Raw genomic sequence first — 18,818 nt, 5'->3', positions numbered from 1 at the left:
GCACCTTAGCAACTACCTGAGATACAGTGACAACAGCCTAGCAACACCTTAGTAACTGCCTCTGATTCCATAGTAATGGCCTAGCAACATATGAGCAATGAACTAGCAACAACTTAGCAATATTTGGGCTTCTGTAGCAATAGCCTAGCAACATCCTAGCAACCACCTGGGATAACAAGCAACACCACAGCAACCACATGGGATTTCATAGCACCAGCTTTCCCAAGCCAACCACCTGGGATGACACAGCAAGGGCTCAGTACCTTAGCAACCTCCTGGGATACAGTGACAACAGCCTAGCAACACATTAGTAACTGCCTGAAATTCCATAGCAATGGCCTAGCAATGACTTAGCACTACCTGGGAATCCATAGCAATAGCCTAGCAACAGCCTAGCAACCACCTGGGATTAACAAGCAACACCATAGCAACCACATGGGATTTAATAGCAGCAGCTTTCCCAAGCCAACTTAAAGTTTGTTCACAAACCTTTCTGTTCTAGTTTAATGTTAGCATCTGCAGTGGACTGTCCCTAAACTTTGGATACAACATAGGCCTTGTGGTCTGAGGCCCCTGGGCACTGGCCCAACTGGCCTGGTCAGTAATGCATCACTGAAACTAATTCTGTCCGAAAAGTACTATTTTCTGACATTTTCTGACATTGTGGATCTAAATAAAGAATTTCAATGACAGAGAGTAGCAGATGGGAATGATTAATTAAGAAAAATGAGGCAGTTCCTATTTTGCACCTTCACAATATAAATACCGTTGCCTTATCCAGCATACCAAACGTATATATATATATATATATATATATTATAAATAATTAAAATAGCCTTTTACCAAAGAACCAAAGTGGAGCACTGTCAGGTTTTCAGGGTTAAAGTATACAGTATGGTGTTATTTAAGCTCTAACACAGACATGTGAAAATACTTGACTGTGCAGAGCTGAGGGCCTCCAGAGCTGAAGCTGCCCATACTTGCACTATCCCCATTAAAGTACACATTCAGCTCCCTTATCCTAACTCTAGATGACTGTACATGATTGATGTCTATTATGTCTGACAGTTTTTTCTTTTCTACCATCTGGAATTGCTAACAAAAGCATGCTACATTAATCACTATCATTTCGCCATTACAGCTCGCTATATTAATCGCTATCATTTTACCATTTACCCCCTCTGCCCCTTCTCAGGCATTTATCGCTAGGCAATCTTGTTTCTCTTGGCATGTGAATTCAATTAGTTATCTGAACAAGGGACAATCCCATTACATAATTTCATGGGTGGTTTGGAGCTAATTGCTGCAACACAGATAAAGCAGTAAGTCCATTAAAACAATAGTGTGATCCATTTGTCATGGGCTGGCTAAACCAGCGTTATCTTTTGTGGTTGGTTAAAAGGAAAATCTGAAGATTGTTTCTTCACTTTACTGAAGCTGATTAGCTTCCTGTAGAAACTGGATCACTCTCTCTTCTTTCATACGCTTGATAATTATGCTTATCAGAGCGAACTGACCACATTTTGACACTGGCTATTCATTTTTATGTTTATCCCATTCAATTCTTTCCATTAAGGGAAAGTATTCATTACAGGAGCATAGCGGAGGAGTGTAGGGTAACAACAGTGGTAAAAAGCAGCCAAAGAAAAGCCGTTCACATGAGCTTCGTTGTTGGGGTAACTTGAGGGTTGAAATACATGCAGCATGGCTGCCGACTTGACAGTCTAATAAGACATACTGTGCCAGAGCCCTTAAAACTGTCTTAAATGGGTGGCGCTAGCTTGTCAGTCACTGTGAGCCACCAAGAGGCAGTAATCCATTGGCTTGTCAAGCTGTCTGTCAGCTGAGCGTGGGGTATTATGGAAATAAAGACAGAAGAGAGCACAGAAGAGAGCCCACCCACTTAATCATGGAATGCTGAATAATTCATTTCCCTGTTAGGTCGGACTTTGCACTCATTAAAACGGCTGAGGCGTCTGCTGAGTTCCAGTTTGTGGGCCTGAATCTTGGCAGACTGGTTAATACTCTACAGCTCAATCCACTATACAGTTCAAGTGAAGCTTTTCTATTCGAATAGAGTTGCTTTTCTAGAAGAACTGTACTCTCCACACATGCAGTGCTAACCTGCTTCAACTGTCCACCAGTTGCAGCCATTTTTTCTGTAACAAAGACTGACAGACTGTATAGCTGCTGGCTTCTCTCGAGGTCCATGACAAATTCAGTAATGCAGTTGTTCCAAACCTCGCTCCTGGAGTGTTCCTGCCCTGCATGTTTTGGTGCTTTCCCTGCTGTATATGGAGTGTAGACCTGATTTATCTAATCACCTATGATTAAAGGGAAGTTCCATCAAACATTTCTGCATAAATCAATGGTTAAGATGTGCAAAAAAGGCATTCAGAGTGGTTTGATGTGAAATGCTCCATTCTAAAGGAACTTCTAATTCTAATTTAGCTAAAATAGATCATTTTCACAGTACTGTGTTCGTTAATGTGGAAGAGTAAATAGTAGTGTTAAATAGCTTCTGGAGGCGGCACACACAGCACAGTCTGCCGCAGCGTACTCCATTTACTGGGCTTGCCCTGAGCTCCACATGGTAGCAAACAGAGTCCACAGTGGCAGACGCGCAGTTCAAATGTTTTTAAGCTTTGCGCGCCACGCTTTAGCCATGTCTAACTAGCCTTTCAGTCCATATTGGAGGAACTATCAGACATGCCAGCAGGTCTCCTATTACTGAAGATTTTTCAGGGAGCCTAAAAATCAACGACACTCCATTACCGCTCTGTTAAACGGTTACTATTTACAGCCGGATGTGACGATGCAGTGGCTGTGAAAAAGGTCTGTTGTTCACCGTGGTGGTGATGGGAGCCAGACAAACCATTCAATGCCTCTAAAAAATCCCTCACAGCAAGTTATTACACAAAATTCTCTCTCTTGAGTTGAAGTGGGTAAGTCAGAGCAGAAAACACTAAAATATCCTGGATCAATGAACAGTTGCATTAAGGTACTGGAGCCTTGTTGATACTCGTTGGTTTTGGATCTTTCTTGAGAAGTGCTTGGGCAGAGGGACAGTGGTAGCTTTGCAGTTTGAGGAATTGTGGTGGTGATCAGAGGCCTATGAAATCAAATTCCATGGCTGATGTTGGCTGACAGGAGCGGTTCTGCAGTCATAGGGGCCGTAACATTACTGTTCTGCCCCACCACTGCTGACCGCCTTAGCGAGACCCTTAACCTCCAACCATTTCAAGTGTTCTGGATAAAAATGTGGTCTGACCCCAGCCTTTTTATATGTGGTCAAAAGTTAGTAGACACCTGCTTACCCAGTGTTTCTTCTGTAATTAAGGGTATTAATAGGGAGTTTGTCGTCCTTGGCTGCAGTAACAGCTTCTACTCTTCTGGGAAGACTTTACACTAGATATAAAGGTACTGATGTTGGATGATCAGTTCATCCCAAAGGTATTGGATGGAGCTCCATCACTCCAGAGAATGCAGTTCCTCTGCTCCTCAGCCCAATGCTTTATACCCCTCTAGCTGATACTTGGCATTAAGCATGGTGACCTTAGGCTCATGTGCAGCCGCTCCAGAGTGACCCATTCTATTGGCGCAATTAAACAGCTGTTATTTCAACAATGGATCAACCTTGAGGTTGCTCAGTTGGCTAATTGGAAGGCAGGTCTGGATACTGCAATGAGATGGAAAATATGTAAACAGACATTATTCAGTAAATATGGCCAATAAAATGATGAACTTCTTCATATTTTAACAGTGATAGTGTTCCAGAGGTCTGTGATTCTGGATGCTCTGTGGCATGTTTTGAATGATAATCTTAATGTTCAGGCCTGACAATGTTTTTGTGACTTTTTTCCTCGGTCATGAGAGATGTAGACTGTTTGTGGTTGTTTTTGGAATGCCAGAGAGGGACACAAAGACATATTCATCTCTCCATTTCCATATTTCAGCCAGGCAGTAGTCAAATTCATCTGTCTCTCTGGTAACATGCTGATAGCATTAGTGCTTTAAGAATAGATTTATGTGGTGAGGTTTTTTTTCCCAGACATGTTAGCGGATGGCTTGTGGTTAATGTGCATTTTGATTGACACCTCCCATGGAGAAGAATGCTCTCTCGTTCTTATTGTCCCTCTCCCAAGGGGCTGAGCTGCAGGCGAGCGTGTATGTAGGGTAATGGGGTAATGTCTGTCGTGAGAGCGTGCGTGTGCGCGTACGGACCCGGGCGAGAGAAAGAGAGAGGGTGAAAGAGACAGATGCATTTTTGATTGTGGTTTCACTGCGTGGTCGCATTGTTACGCTCTGCATGCTGTGTTACTGAGAGCTCTCTCCCTCTATGCTTTTGAATCAGCGTCGTGGTCTAGCCGAACTAGCCTCGATTTCGTCCTGCAACTGAGAGCATGAGCATCATCTGTACAGTAGCCACCAGAGAAATGATCACTCTCAGAGAACGACAAGCTACTGGGTGTGGTCATGCATAAAAGGCAGTGTGGACTGCTTCTGAATTTACTACATTAGTTTGATAGGCTTTGTACAGCTAACTTTAATCCTTTCATATAACTAATGCTGAAAAACCATCAAACAATATATTGGTTAGAATTTATAGATGTGTCAGAAATTATTGGATTGAAATGATTCATTAAACCATGCTGTCTCAATTAATTGGCAATAATTAGTTGGCAGTTTACACAGCGGCAATACGTATTTTAAATGATCCCACTGCTCTTTCTTACGGTAAGAAATAGAGCCACCCATTTGTTTTTCTGTTCCTTTAAACAAAGTCTTTGTAGACTTTTTTTCTGAAATCTATTTTATATCTTAACCCCTTAACAATCCAGGTTTATTTCATACATGTCTCTGTGTTGAGCTGCTAGCGAGCACTGTGGATTGAGAACCCCCTGCTAAGAAAACAGTGCACACCTCTACACAAAGATGGCCGTGCTGAGATAAAATGGACAACAGCAGCTTTCTTCATATCAAACAATCCTGTACAGCTAGCACAATAAACAAACAGCACTTAAAGACAATTTAAAACACCTTTATAAATCTTGACTTGTTTACTCAGCTCTGAAAACCTACCTTTAGCTTGCTTTCAGGTTTGTAAATGATACACGTGTCCTTCAAAATATATTACATCAACAAATGCATAGTTCAATTGAAGGAGCTCCAAAACAGGTGGAAAATGCATTTTATGGCTGCTATGAAAAAGCTTTAAAGGCCTGCTTGTTCATCTTTTTCCAGTAAAGTATTTTGGAGTCTTTGTAAGGCTCTGCATGGTTTGTTAATAAAGTTATTGTTTGGGCATTTTTAAAAACCCTGAATCCTCAAAATAATTGATTACTATTTTAATCTACAGTGTCAGCCCTGTTTTTTTCTATGGCAATACTATAAGTAGCTCTCATGTAGCCTTATGAATGCTGGCCTCTGAAAGCACCAGCTGGCCTTTACATTGTATGCACATTATATGACAAATGGACCACAAGTGGACTTTTTAAAGTTACTCTAACAGTGTATATGCATTTTTTCTTTAACTATGAAATTACCATTTCCATAACACAATGATATCTTACTATTACGACAGTGTATTTCTTTAAGTGAGTAATATAAGAATCTACAGCATATCATTTCATGTAACTAGCCATAAGATCTCCAACACCAAAGGCAAGCAAATGCGAGTTGACCCATTTGAATTCTCATATATGCTGATGCTCAATAGAAAAACTACTGTCGTACACCAAGGAGGCTTTCTTATATGCCCTCATGCCTGTCATGTCTTTTTATTGCCCCAAGCAGGCCAGTTTAGAGAGCAGCACCCAGCCGCTGTTTAGAGAGGCTTGTCTTTCGCCTGTCAGGCGATGTTAGGCTCGACCGCCAGACTATGCTGTGCTTTGGCTGCCCACTCCCTTGGAGGGGGTGACCTTTCCTTTGTTCCTGGTCGACAGGGGTCAAGTGGGGTGGGCATTGAGAATCCAGGAGGGGCTTGGACAGCACCCCCAACCCTGACCTATACAATTCATGCGGGCTTCTGGGCTGAGTTTTGTCACTAGGTGTGTGTGCTGTGGTAACCCTCTAGACCCTTTGACCCTGGTCTTGCTAATCAGCTTAAGTATTAGCGTCCGGGAGAGATGGGTGGTTTGTGGGTGAGGGTGGTGTTTTGAAATGGCACATCTTATTGATTCAAAATGAGAAGATATACAGTGTATGAGAAGCATTTGTCAAGCTCCATTTTCCTCTGAGATATGTAAAATAGGTTTACCATCAGGTATACAGTGCAGAAATGCTCCTCATTATACAGCATATCATGAAAAACCTTTACACTATGTGAGTTCCACACGTTCTCAGGGGAAAATTGTAAACAATGCTGGTCAGTAGGGCTTAGAGGTCCACGCAAGCGTGAAATTAAAGTCCGAACTTGACCCATACCCGCAACTTTAAGACTCGACCCAACCAGGCCCAATTGGTAGTGCTAAATTTGAAACCTGAAACCAAACAGAGATGGATTATCACAGATGGTTTAAATTGCTTTGCTTTGTTATCAAGTGTTTGAGTTGATCAACAGAAAAAGAATAAAAAAAAATTATGTGAAAGCTGCCCTGCGATGGACTGGCCAGCTGTCCAGGGTGTTTCCTGCCTTCTGCCCAATGACCGCTGGGATAGGCTCCAGCACTCCCATGACCCAGAAGAATAAGCGGCTTAAATAACTTTTCTTTCAATCTAATGACAATATCTCACTCTGAAAGGCTCGGTCATGGTGTGCAGAGCAGGCAACAGCTTTGCATTCATTTTTTCCCATTGATCAGTTGCAACCCACTGCATATAAGTTGCAATATATTAAAATCTTCTATTTTGTGTGGTTAGAGATTGGCTTGCATGTCACGCCTCCTTCAGACCTGGCTGAGCCTATAGCCAACCTTGCCGCTCAGGACTATGTTTCCCAGAGCCCCTCGCTGCAGCACGTGACACAGGACTCTGAGAAATCCACCTATCCCCGTTCCAGATCGCCTGACGTCTGATCACCCACACCTGTTAATTGTTTCATGTGTTTGTTAGTCTAGTATATAAGCCCAGGCTTTAGGTTAGTTAGTTTGCGAAGTATCGTCACTCGTGCGTACCGAGCGGTTCCACTGTGCTACTTTCTGCTACTCTGTGTATGACCTGTTTTCTGTTTGTGACCACGATTCTAGTCCTGCGCTTTTGTCCTGTTCTGATTCTCTGGTTTTCGAACTTTTGCTTGTGTTTACCAACTGTGAGTTTGGATTGCCCTTTTGATATTAAAGTTTTGAACTCAAGTCTCTGCTACGAGTGTCTAGTTCCACCGTTACAGTGCATTAGCTTTGACCAAAGTGAATCTGTCACTGTTAGGTGGGATCTTTATCAGCACTGCAAAAGACAGTACCATGATACCAATTACCAAAAAATATATTGTGCAGCCTTTCTAGTCAATCAAGCAGACTGAATACAGGAACAAATAAGTGTACATGTGCTTAAAGACCAAGCAAATGAGTGGTTTTCATGAGCAGCATATTTTAAGAGTTAGCTTTTCAGCCTATGAGTTGTAGTATGTTTGAAACATTGTCAAAATCTGCTTTTAGCTTTCAGTAGGAACTGAAAAGGCACCCTGGGTATGGTTCTCTTAAATATGCACTGAATTTGACACGTATAAAAGTGCAGTTTGTTGAAAATGTTCACGATTTTCTCCAAATCCCAAATGTAGTTGATCAGCAAAGACATTTTTACTGCTTCTCTAGTTTTGCACTGGAACTATGGGGCTAATGTTGCAAACAAGCAATGGAATTTGCGTTGTGCAAACTGCATGAGTTTGTCGAGTTGTTGAGAAATCTCAAGTAGTCTTACTTATGTGGTTTCTGACACTGTAGTAGCAGGCAGAATTTTATCTGTTCTTACTTCAGACACCAAACATGTCTTGGCTGATCAACTATATTTGGGATAAGGCGAAAACTGTGTACATTTGGTTTTTCACCACACTTTTCCTTTAAAATCAGAAGATAAAAAGGAAATCTCAGCTTTATCGCCTGCACGTCTCATCAACTTAGACTCTCACCTGCTGCAGGCCACTTTACCAGGAAAAAAACAAGACGATGGAAGAGATGAGAGAAAGAGAAAGAGAAAGAGTGAGAAAACTCAACATCACATGCTATCTCCTTTCTGGTATGTGGAGTTGGGTCGGTGCCGGATCGGAGAGAAAAAGCAGCCCACGCTGAGAACAAATGTTAACCTTTAAAGATTCTTTTTTTATAACAGCCATGATGGCTCAAAATGAGGGGAGGATGGAGTTTCCTGGAGTCTCCCTGAGTTTTTAACGAGGACAAATGATCGCAAGATTAGAAGGAAGAGCACAAGCAGATGAGAGATGTCGATTTCTTGGCGGAATGCTCGCTGAAACCTTCGACCGCTCCCAGCCTGCCGGTGGAAGATAATGAGAGCCGATAACCTGAAATAGGAAGCGTTATGCTTATCTCATCTGCGCTTGTTGACACCCTGATTTAAACTGAGCCATAGCTGTGTTGAAATCGGGTGACAGCGAGGAAAGAAAAAGCAGCAGACGCTCGGATGTGTCTGGAAACGGCGCATTAACTGATGGGGATGGGCCGCATTGCGTGCCTAGAGAAAAAAGAAGAGAGAGTGTGTTGTGAAAGGCGTGAAGCCTTGCATAAGGTGAGGAGATGAGGGATGAAACGAAGGGTGGAGAGGACAAAGGGCCATGAGAAAATCAAGAAAAAGTGACGTCAGATATTTGTAAATCAGCCGGTACTTCTGCTCATATCTTGGAGTGCATATTTATGGCCATGTTTGAGATTTATACAGGTGGGTTTTAAGCAGAACTTTGGGTGAGAGAAGTTCATCTGTAAGGATTGTGTAGATTAAGGCAAACTACTCAGCATACAAATCATCTCTGCTTTATCCCAGCCATTACAAATACCTGAAGCCCTACAGATTTGCCTGTCTGGCTTTGACAAAGATTCTTAAAAAAGCCACCAAAGTGGTGATTTGGAGCAATCACAGAAGAACCCCAGTTGGTTCCTTCAAGAAGTTGTTCTCACACTAGTGCACAGATGGTCAACACTTATTGCTCAGTCCCAGCAACCAACACAGAAGGATGTGGGCCATCTGAGGGAACTTGAAGTCTAGTTCGAGAACCCCTGCCATGAAGAACCTTTTAATGGACTGTTCTTTAAGGATTGGAGTTGTGATTTGGAGCAATCACAGAAGAACCCCAGTTGGTTCCTTCAAGAAGTTGTTCTCACACTAGTGCACAGATGGTCAACACTTTTGCTCAGTCCCAGCTATCTACACATAAGGGTGTGGACCATCTGAGGGACCCTGAGGTCTAGCTTGAGAACCCCTGCCATGAAGAACCTTTTAATGGACTGTTCTTTAAAGAATGGAGTGCAAACTCAGCCGCTGATTCAAAGAATGCAATTAAGATCTTTCCACTTATTAGGCACTTTATTAGGAATAACTAGCAATATCTATCTTGTGTCTACACTCATTGTCCATTTTATCAGGCCCACTTAGGGTACAGGTGCATTTAGATTGTAGTCCATCTGTTTCTCTGCATAATTTGTTAGTCCACTTTTACTCCATCTGTGGTCAGGACCCCCAAAAGACCACTACTTTTTCACTTTTTTAGTGTGTCCACTCTTTGCTTTCATTACAGCTTCCGTTCCTTTGCTTTCAGTTCTTCAAAGAAATCTGCATAGACATTTTTCCACTTTTCCAAAGTTCAGTCTTAGAAGTTGGTTTTGCATTTTCTGCTTCTCATGATCCAAGTAATCCAAACACATTCAGAAATCTGGACTCTGGGGTGGACAATCCATTGATCTGAAGGCATCAGCTTGCTTTTTTGTTTGATTTATTCTTTTTTTCTGTCTCCTTTTCTCAAATGAGTTCTTCTTGACAACTGCACATCCTTTCAGACCCATAGCGCTGAGTCGTCTTCTCACAGTGGAAGGATGGACAGAAACACCTGTGGATGTTTTCAGATCTGAAGCAGCTTGATTTTCCCCTCTCTCTCAAAGATGAAAGCTTTAGATACTGTTAATTACCGTTTTGGTGGTCTAGGTCTTGCGCAATTGTTAGGAGTCCCATTTTCTCTGTAGCTTTTAATACATTTTTGACCTGTTTGGAGAATCTCCACTCATTTTCCTTTGACTTTCCTCTTCTTTGTGCAAGTAGGTTTTTTTTATTTAATCTCCTTAGAAATATCTCCTATATAATAGACATTCTGACTGGAAATTAAGGAAATGAAGGGTGGTCTCTGGCTTTTGCACAGAGATATATATGGTGGATCTGATAAAATGGTCAATGAGTATAGACGCATAGTCGTTGTACCTAATAAAGTGGTCAGAGAGTCCATTGAAAAGTTATTTAATGCTGTTCTTCAGTGGCTAAGTTTGCTTAGCACTTCACGTATATTCATTCCTTCACCACACTTGATTTATTTAATATATTCGACTATATGAGGAGAGAAATTAAGCTGTTGTTCTTGGCTGCGTTAAATATGAAATAGAGCAGGAGTCTAAGGGCAGAAGCTGTAGCTCACTGGCTGAAAATGGTACCATATGAAACCTTAATTCAAAGTAAACACACGTCACCGGAGCTTATTATTGGAGCTGATCTTGTGACAACACAGCTTGGCAAGTTCAATAAGTTTCTTTAAGGTGAACAAGGACTCGGGACCACTTTGGGTCAGTGGACCAAATGGAGCTGGAGCTAATCACTGCCATGTTGGAGAACATTTGTCTCTTTTCAAAGGCTGTTCCTGATCTGGCTCTGGTTTTGAAGGCAGTGTCATGTTTTTCTGAGGGTTGAAATTATTCCGTGTAGGACGGGAGGGGTCAGGGTAATGCGTGATCATGGATTTGCTTAAGATAGAGTCTATGTATGTGTGTATGTGTGAACTTTGACCCCCCGCACTCCCTGAAGCTGTGATCCAAAGCAAACAGCGGCTTTTTCTCTCCCTGAGGAGGAACGGCTGCCAATGTGCTCGTTCACACGCTTCTTTCTCTCTTTTTGCTCTTTCTCGCTTTCACTGCTGCACTGCCAGTCTTTTAATGCATCATTCTTCTCTGTCACTTTTCCTCGTTTCGGCCTCAATCTCGTGTCTTCTTCATGCCTCATCATGAAGGCAGGTTCTTGTACACTTACAGCAAGTACCTGTGACCAATAAGGGTGTATTTTTTTTCGAAAGGGGGTCGCAAGACAACACATGACATGAATCAAATATAGTAAGATTAAGTTAGATACTAGGAATGGTTTCTAAAGTTCTGCATAACAGAGTCTATTATATTCCTAAAAGTAATAACCATCAATATCAAAAAACAGTGCACAGCTCTCAGAACTGGAAAAACTGCTTTGGTTAGCTTCCCGTGAACAAAACTGCAGTTACATTCTGGCACCTAAGGAAAATATGAATAAGAAGCTGGCAAATAAGAAGCTAATTTCGGCCTTGTCTGCTGTGGATGGTTGATTAGCCACGTTGTATGAAATGGCGAGTGGAGAGAGCAAACTTTAGCTGGACAAGGCAAAGTTACAACACTTCACTTTCCCAGTCAAGTACAAAAATGATAGGCAAAGAGTGATAGACTGAGCGATGCTGATAAAGAGGCCACTTAGCAAATACCTATGCTAACACTTTCATGAAGACGTCAAATGTCTGTATTACTTGTATTGCTTGAAGCAAGTGTAGGTTCACTGACTTATATGCATGTGATAGCCTGTTCAGGAAATGTTTGCATGTTAATTCTAGGTTATTTGTTCTATGGCAATTATTCAGTGGGTTTATTTTGCTACTCTTATAAAACTCTTATTTGAGCGGGTGGGGCTAGGAACCACCCTGTAGGGGTATGTGTGGGCAGGATGAGCAGAGACACATGAGCTAAATCAGCGAACAAGCTGTAAGAAAGAGAAATGCTCTGCTTTGTATGGGGTGGCTGTGGCCAACAACAGGCGGTAAAATAAAGCACCATGACTGAACAATACAGTAATATCAGCAAGAGAAAACTGTTTAAATCTAACAACAGAGCGAATCAATATTTTGAGTGTGCCGATTCTGAACTGGCAAACCAAAAACTCGACAGAGGTGTTGATAGCTTCTGATTTGCACCTCTGTTTGGTTGTAGAAAGTCCTGGATTGCGCAGTTTGTGGGGACCACATTAGAAAAAATGCCTCTCACATGCATTTCAGGCAGCGATGGCACACTTTATATAGAAACACATGATCTGATTGTAAATGAGCTTGTAATGCTCAGAGCCATAACAACACATGTTTGCCGAACACACGAGATCTATGCGATGGCTGGGCAGGAGAAATTTGGAACCAACCTTCAAATATCAGCTACTTTTTTAAAAACAAGAAATTCTTGTTACTTTTTCTTAATGTATTTATGCTTATTTATTTGGCCATTTATTTTCTCCCTGTTCTAGGAGGGCGAAGGCAAACACAAGCTTCTTTTGAGTCATGGGAGCCAGCCACCGCATCTTATCAAACTGCTGCTAATGCAGTGTCATTGGACAGCTGAACACACTTGGAGGAGAACACTAACCTCCAATTCTGTTATGTCAGCTAACAGATGCTTGCACTGGCTAGCTTTGTGCTGGGGAGGGAGGACCATCCTACCCTCCCAGAGAGAGCGAGACCTATCATGATCTCTTGGACTCCCAGCCATGGATGGCTGTAGCATCACTGTGGATCGAACTCAATTTCCTGGTGATAGGGCCAACCCCTGAAAAACAGCCCCATATCATTATCCCTCCTCTACCAAACTTTACAGTTGGCACAATGCAGTCAGGCAGGTAAGGTTCTCCTGGCATTCGCCAAACCCAGACTCGTCCATCAGACTGCCAGATAGAGAAGCGTGATTCGCAATGATTTAAATTTATTCTAATGATATAAAAATGGTAAAATGGTTTTAAACAGTGTGCACAGTACTTTATATACTGATGCTAATATTGAGACATCACAGTCACACGTCCATCAAGCTTTTTGTTTGTGTGAACATACATGTGTATGTGTCTTTATTATCTGACTGACTGAGGGTCCATCTTCCTCCCGCAGAGATTTCGAGCTGTGATGAGTGTGTATTTCTTGTCATCAAAGCTGGCCAGCAGGAACAGCACTGTCGCACATACACAGGCCTGCTTGGTTAAAACAGTAGCTGGGTGGATGCATGTGTTACTGTGATGAGTCACTGAAGACATCAGTGTAAGCAAATGAAAAATTAAGCTCACTTTCATAACTTGTGAGCTGCAGATGTTTCGTGTCTGCTTAACTATTCCCTTTGCTCCACACTTAGTTATCCTCCGCAAGCTTTGATGGACATAGGAGAGAGAAAAAAAAGACATTTTATCTGGCTTGTTTGATTAAATTCCTCAGCTTTAATCATCCCCTCCTGTCATGCGGGGAAATCAGGCAGAGATAAAGACGATGGTGGTAATCCTCTGTTGAAGATGAAGCCTGCTAAAATCAATGTTTCATATGGGCTGCTGAGTTTGAAGGTGAGAAAACAGATTCACACGGAAGCCAAAGATAGGACTTTCACTCTTACTCTTTCTCTCCCTCTCTTTCTTTCTCTCTCTCTCTCTCTCTCTCTCTCTCTGTCACTCTCTCTCTCTGTCACTCAGCTGGTGGAGTGACAGCGCTCGGAGTCCCAGAGATAAGACTTAATCTTGTGGTGATTATTTAGCCTGGCCAGCTGAAGGTTTTGTTGGAGAGGTTAAGCACAGACCTGTCACTGCAGACTTATGAGGATGGCCCTGATGCCCTGATGTCCTCCAGACGTCCTGGCCTTCCTCTGAGAATCCCCCATCAATCACAAACTTCAAAAACTTACCTAGAGAAGTTAGGCCCACCTGTGGCCTCAATTTCTTGGTGACAGTACTGGACAGATACTACAGACTAGGGGTGGAAGATATATTAGCAAATGTCATTGTATCGTTTACCACTATTAAAGAAGGCATAGTTGAGGCACAAGTCATTGTGCTTTGTTAAAGGGCCGTAGTTTGCTACAACAACGCCATACACAAAGAAGGTCTTGTCCAACAGCCAACAGCGTTTGACTGACTAGTACTTCCAAATCTAATAGAACAAAGCCAGCGAGCTAGCCTTGCCTTCACAATAAGAGTCCTTATGGAATAACCCAGTGAGTAAATACTAATTTTTCGCTGATAAATGGGAAAATGCAGTTATTAATATCTGTCACAATTCATCCCACTCAGATCCTGTCCCTTTTCTTCTCTGCCCAAGTCTTGTCTCTGTTGTTTTAATCTAGCCCTGCCCCCTTGTTACCACATGCGCCTGTGTCTTGTTTGTAATGCTGCCTCATTATCAGGATTCCAAGCTTTTCTCATCATTGTACTGTGCAAACATTTTAGGCCCTTGAAAAAAGAAAAAAAAGCTGTGTATCTGGTCAGTAAACATTTAATTGCTCAGAAAAAAACATCATTTCACAACAAATACAAAGAATATCCAGTGTCGACCAGAGGAGGATGGGTTCCCCTTTTGAGTCTTGGTTCTTTCCAAGGTTTCTTCCTCTTGCTCTTAGGGAGTTTTTCCTTGCCACTGTTGCCACAGGTGACGCTCATGGGGGTTCAGACCCGTATTTTTCTGTAAAGTTGCTTTGTGACAACACCTGTTGTAAAAAGCGCTATATAAATAAACTTTGACTTGAATATTAATACGATAGTCTGTGATTTTACGTATGTCAATGTGTTTGTTTAATCATTTTCCAAACTTCTCTTCATGGAAGGCTGGTATCAATTGTTCTTCTTGTCCAGTGTGTGATTTGGCTCAGTGAATCAGTGTGCTGATAATGGAATTTGACAATACATGCAATGACTGAACGCATCAAGGAGAAATCTGGCACCAAACTTTATTCTTCTATCATAAAAAATATCAACTTGTCTTGCTTCTTTTTCAACACCCCATATTTTCTTGTTACCATTCAGCACCCCATATTTGCTCTTGCACACATTGACACTGGCCATTCAAAAAAGTAGTCGAGTGCTCGCCCAGTCATCAATACAATCATAAAACAAGGTTAGTGTTCTAGACATCTGTGAAAACTTTTTGTTAATAGCAGCACATTCTGTATTTTGAGGTGTGCAATGTGCATTTCACTGTTAGAAATAAAGGTTTTGTGCAGGTACAGTTTTCGTTCATCAAGGTACAAACAATGTAAATGTGCCCTTAAAGGTACAACAGTGGTTTAAGGCCTATTGTTAACCTTAAATAGGTTTTTCCAGGTGAAAAGTGCCTATTTGTACCTTTTCATAACCGAATGCTTTAAAACAGAACGATAAAGCCACACGAGTCTAAAGTCAAAATGCTCAATGCCAGGCATCAGCTAGAGGGATATAAGGCCCCCTAGGCAAAGGGCGGGAGTGATGGACCTTCATCCAATACCTTTCGGATGAAATGGAGAGATCTAGAACTAATCGTCCAGCATCAGTACATGACCTCACGATTGCCCTTGCAGCAGAATACAATCAAATCCTCACTGCAATGTTCCAAAGTGTAGTGTAAAGCCTTCCCAGAAGAGTAGAGGCTGTTACTGCAGCAAAGGGGGACAAAATCCACTTCAGTTCATATATATACACACACACATGACATTTCAAAGGCCTTTCAGAAACATCTTTCCAATCAAAAATATGCTCCATTGAGTTTATTAGCTCAGGTAATGACACACTCATGGCACAGGACTTGCTAGAACAGGCTGGATCTCTCCTTGTGTTTAATTGGCACGCTGAAATGAGAGAGAGGCAGAATTTGAACTATGCGCCCTGGAATGCCCACACAGGTAAAAGGGGGTTTTGTGTTGTCTGCCGCCCCCTTTAAAGCTCTCCATGTGTGAGATCTTCTATTCTGATAGTGCTGTCATGTGCTGGCCATAGCTGCACATAATCTATTGAAGTCTATTCTCTCACAGCTTCTCTCTCAGGCTCTCTGTTTGGCTTCTGGTTATTTCCTCCAAGTAGTGTTTGTCCTGAATTAAGTCCAGCATGAAACACAGTACGGTCAAATATGTTTCATTCACCAACTTTGTGCAGCGGAACCAAAACCAGGCGCTAGAAATTGAAACTTGGTATTTTGTTAAAGCCTTCGAATTTAGCACTGTTTTAAGCATGCCTAGATCATATCTTTATGGTTATAGAGGAAAAAATTCTTGGCTTATGCTGCAGCTTTGCCAAGAAAAGTAATAACCGGCATGTATTTTGAGACTGTTGCTAGATTTTGAGTGCGTTCCAAAGCAAAATTACACGAATTATCACTATTGCTCTATAAACCATGAAACATAAGCAGAGCGTAAATGTAAGTTTAGACTGTAATTATTCTATTTTGACAGTGTTTCATTATGGGTCTGTTTACATATCATGTTTTGATGATGGTGGTGCAGGCAGTTCAGGCTTTTTCCCTCCAGTGGCCTGATTTCCCCTTGACAGGCCTTGAGAAACCATGAGTCAAGGTGGGTGAGTTCAGCCACTTTTAGCGTCAAATTGAAAAATTGACCTTGGAGGGTTTAGTGCTGTGTTTTCAGCCAGTGGCCGACCACGGTTTGACCAACAAGACTATTGCAGCTAACAAGTACTGGAAGTTAATACCGCACCAGTTACCACACAGGGATGCAGCCCCCCTCAGCACCCCCAGATTTCAGGACTGAATGTAGTAAAGACCTGGGTGTGATTGTTTTTCAAAATGCAGCGCAATGTTAAACTTGAAGCTTTAATTTTCACCACAGCAAGCCAAACTGCCCACCTCACCAACTGTTGGCTGTTTTAGCGACGTGTCAGTAAAATGCTTTTACAGGGGGTCTTTTTTTCTTGGGGGCATTTTTTAGTGCTCCTTCTTTCTGTGCGTCTCTCTTTTGCTAAGCAACAGTAGCGTCGTAACTGTCGGTCAGCTGTGTTACCTAGCTATCGTTTCAGGCTGAAAGCTCCATTTCCCTTTAAGAAAGTAATCCACTATTAACTAGCAAGTGTGGTAGCAAAACAAGCTAATCTATACAGCTGCTTTTTGTTTATGTTGTTTTTTTTTTGATCTGTGAAATCATATGGTTCAGCAATCCTGAGCAACTGCAACCATGACTGAATGCTTTTGATCTGATTGGTCCACACAGAAAAAAAGCTTGTGATCTAGACTTAGTGACCACTTCGAGAAGATTTTTTTCTTTCCAGAATATTTTTAAAGTAAAAAATTTCTGACTAAAGTAATAATTTGCTGCGGTTTGAATGTGTTGTAACTATTCTGTCTCCCATTCGGTGCACATTTATGTGCTGAATCTTAGCATGCAGCTTAGCTATGGGTGTGACACAACTAATTACAGTGCCACATATAGACATCTGATTGGTCACCGCTCAGTTCATTTGCATAATGTTCACCCAGAAGGAGAGCGAGCAGAGTGTGCGTCAGCACGTTAGTGTATCAGGTTAATGTATGTCTATACTGCCGTATTTCGCCACATTATAGCATGATGACATTAGAATAAATACAAATAAATATACTATAGAGAACATTACCTGCCTGACTGCATTGTGCCAAGTGTAAAGTTTGGTAGAGGAGGGATAATGCTATGGGCTTGTTTTCAGGGGTTGGACCTGGCCCACAGGTTTGCTTCCACACTTCTTGCTTCACTCCAACCATTGCATGGATTTGTTTGATTCCATCAGCAGCGCCTGATTTAATTTAATGAAAGATTGATTAGATAAAGGTTTTGGGTGGTAACTGTAAATACTGTTTATAAGCTTATTTGTATTTATTCTACTATATTTGGTTCCACATAAATACATGCTAACTGCTCATATAAATGTTGATACATATCATTTTCTCAGATGGCCTAAGACTTATGCCTAGTTTATCAGCCTCATAACTGCAGAAACAAATTTCAGACACCAATCCTGTCTTGGCTGATCCGCTACATTATTATGATGGAGGGGGGTGATAAATTGGATTTTCTATTGAATTAACTGTTGCTTTAAGGGTCAGAGGCGCCAGGCGCTGAGGCATGCAGGGGTGGACGTGGCTGTGTTGTGTATGCGTGGTGATGGATGTTGTCTCTGTGTGAGCTCAGCTGGCTGGCGTGTGGCGTGCCTGCAGGAGAGTGTTAAAGAGAAGAGAAGATCCTCTGCGTTACATTAGCCTGTGTGAATGCGCCTCACTGTCTTCCTCCAACCCTGACGCCCTTGATCAGGTTACGGACGATGTGTGGTTCAGTCTGTATGTGTGAAGCAGTATTTCTCCACCTGCCCACCTGCCAAACAAGTGTCTCTATGGCTTAGGTAGACGTTAAAGCTCTTTTCTTGTCATTTTCTTACTATATTGACCTGCTTCTCTACCAAACTTGCACATAATATCCTGCAGTACCGTGACTGTCTGAAAGGATTTTGCTTATTTTTATTATTTCATACATTTTAGGATAATAATTAAGAAGTGTTAAAGGGCAATTCCAACAAATTGTCAAAATTTCTGCATAATTCAATGTTCGAGAGGTTTGATGTGAAATGGTTTATTGTAAGAAATTTAGCATCTCTGATTTCTTTACAGTGGTGGTGATAGGAACTAGGGGTTGTAATGTCTACAGAACGTTTTATTTACTATCAAAAACCACCAGTGAATCTACAGTGTCTTTTTTTAGTATGTAATGTTGATGATGATAAAATAGTGGTCTTTCTAAAAATATGTTCTATGACAAAACCTTCTCAACACTATCAGAAATCTGCCTCAGGCATCAGACAGCGTATTTATTTCAACTTCATGTCATATCTTTCTGGCAGGGAGCTTTTAGAGGCATTAAACTCTT

General features: G+C 41.7%; 1 protein-coding gene across 3 annotated transcripts in view; it reads left to right on the top strand.

The window, feature by feature from the left end:
- sema3fa (sema domain, immunoglobulin domain (Ig), short basic domain, secreted, (semaphorin) 3Fa) overlaps positions 1-18,818 on the top strand; it is a 79,138-nt gene that overhangs the window by 29,728 nt on the left and 30,592 nt on the right. The window contains exon 1 of one of the 3 annotated variants that reach the window (XM_036571328.1): positions 8,124-8,679. The exons of the other annotated variants lie outside the window; for them this stretch is intronic. The gene's annotated coding sequence lies outside the window, so the exon portion shown is untranslated. Of the gene's footprint in view, positions 1-8,123; positions 8,680-18,818 lie in introns of those variants that run through there. 3 annotated transcript variants of the gene reach the window in all.

Source organism: Colossoma macropomum, unplaced genomic scaffold (genome assembly GCF_904425465.1).
Source record: "Colossoma macropomum unplaced genomic scaffold, Colossoma_macropomum, whole genome shotgun sequence".
Classification (NCBI taxonomy): domain Eukaryota; kingdom Metazoa; phylum Chordata; class Actinopteri; order Characiformes; family Serrasalmidae; genus Colossoma; species Colossoma macropomum.
This window is presented reverse-complemented; position numbering and strand designations above follow the sequence as displayed.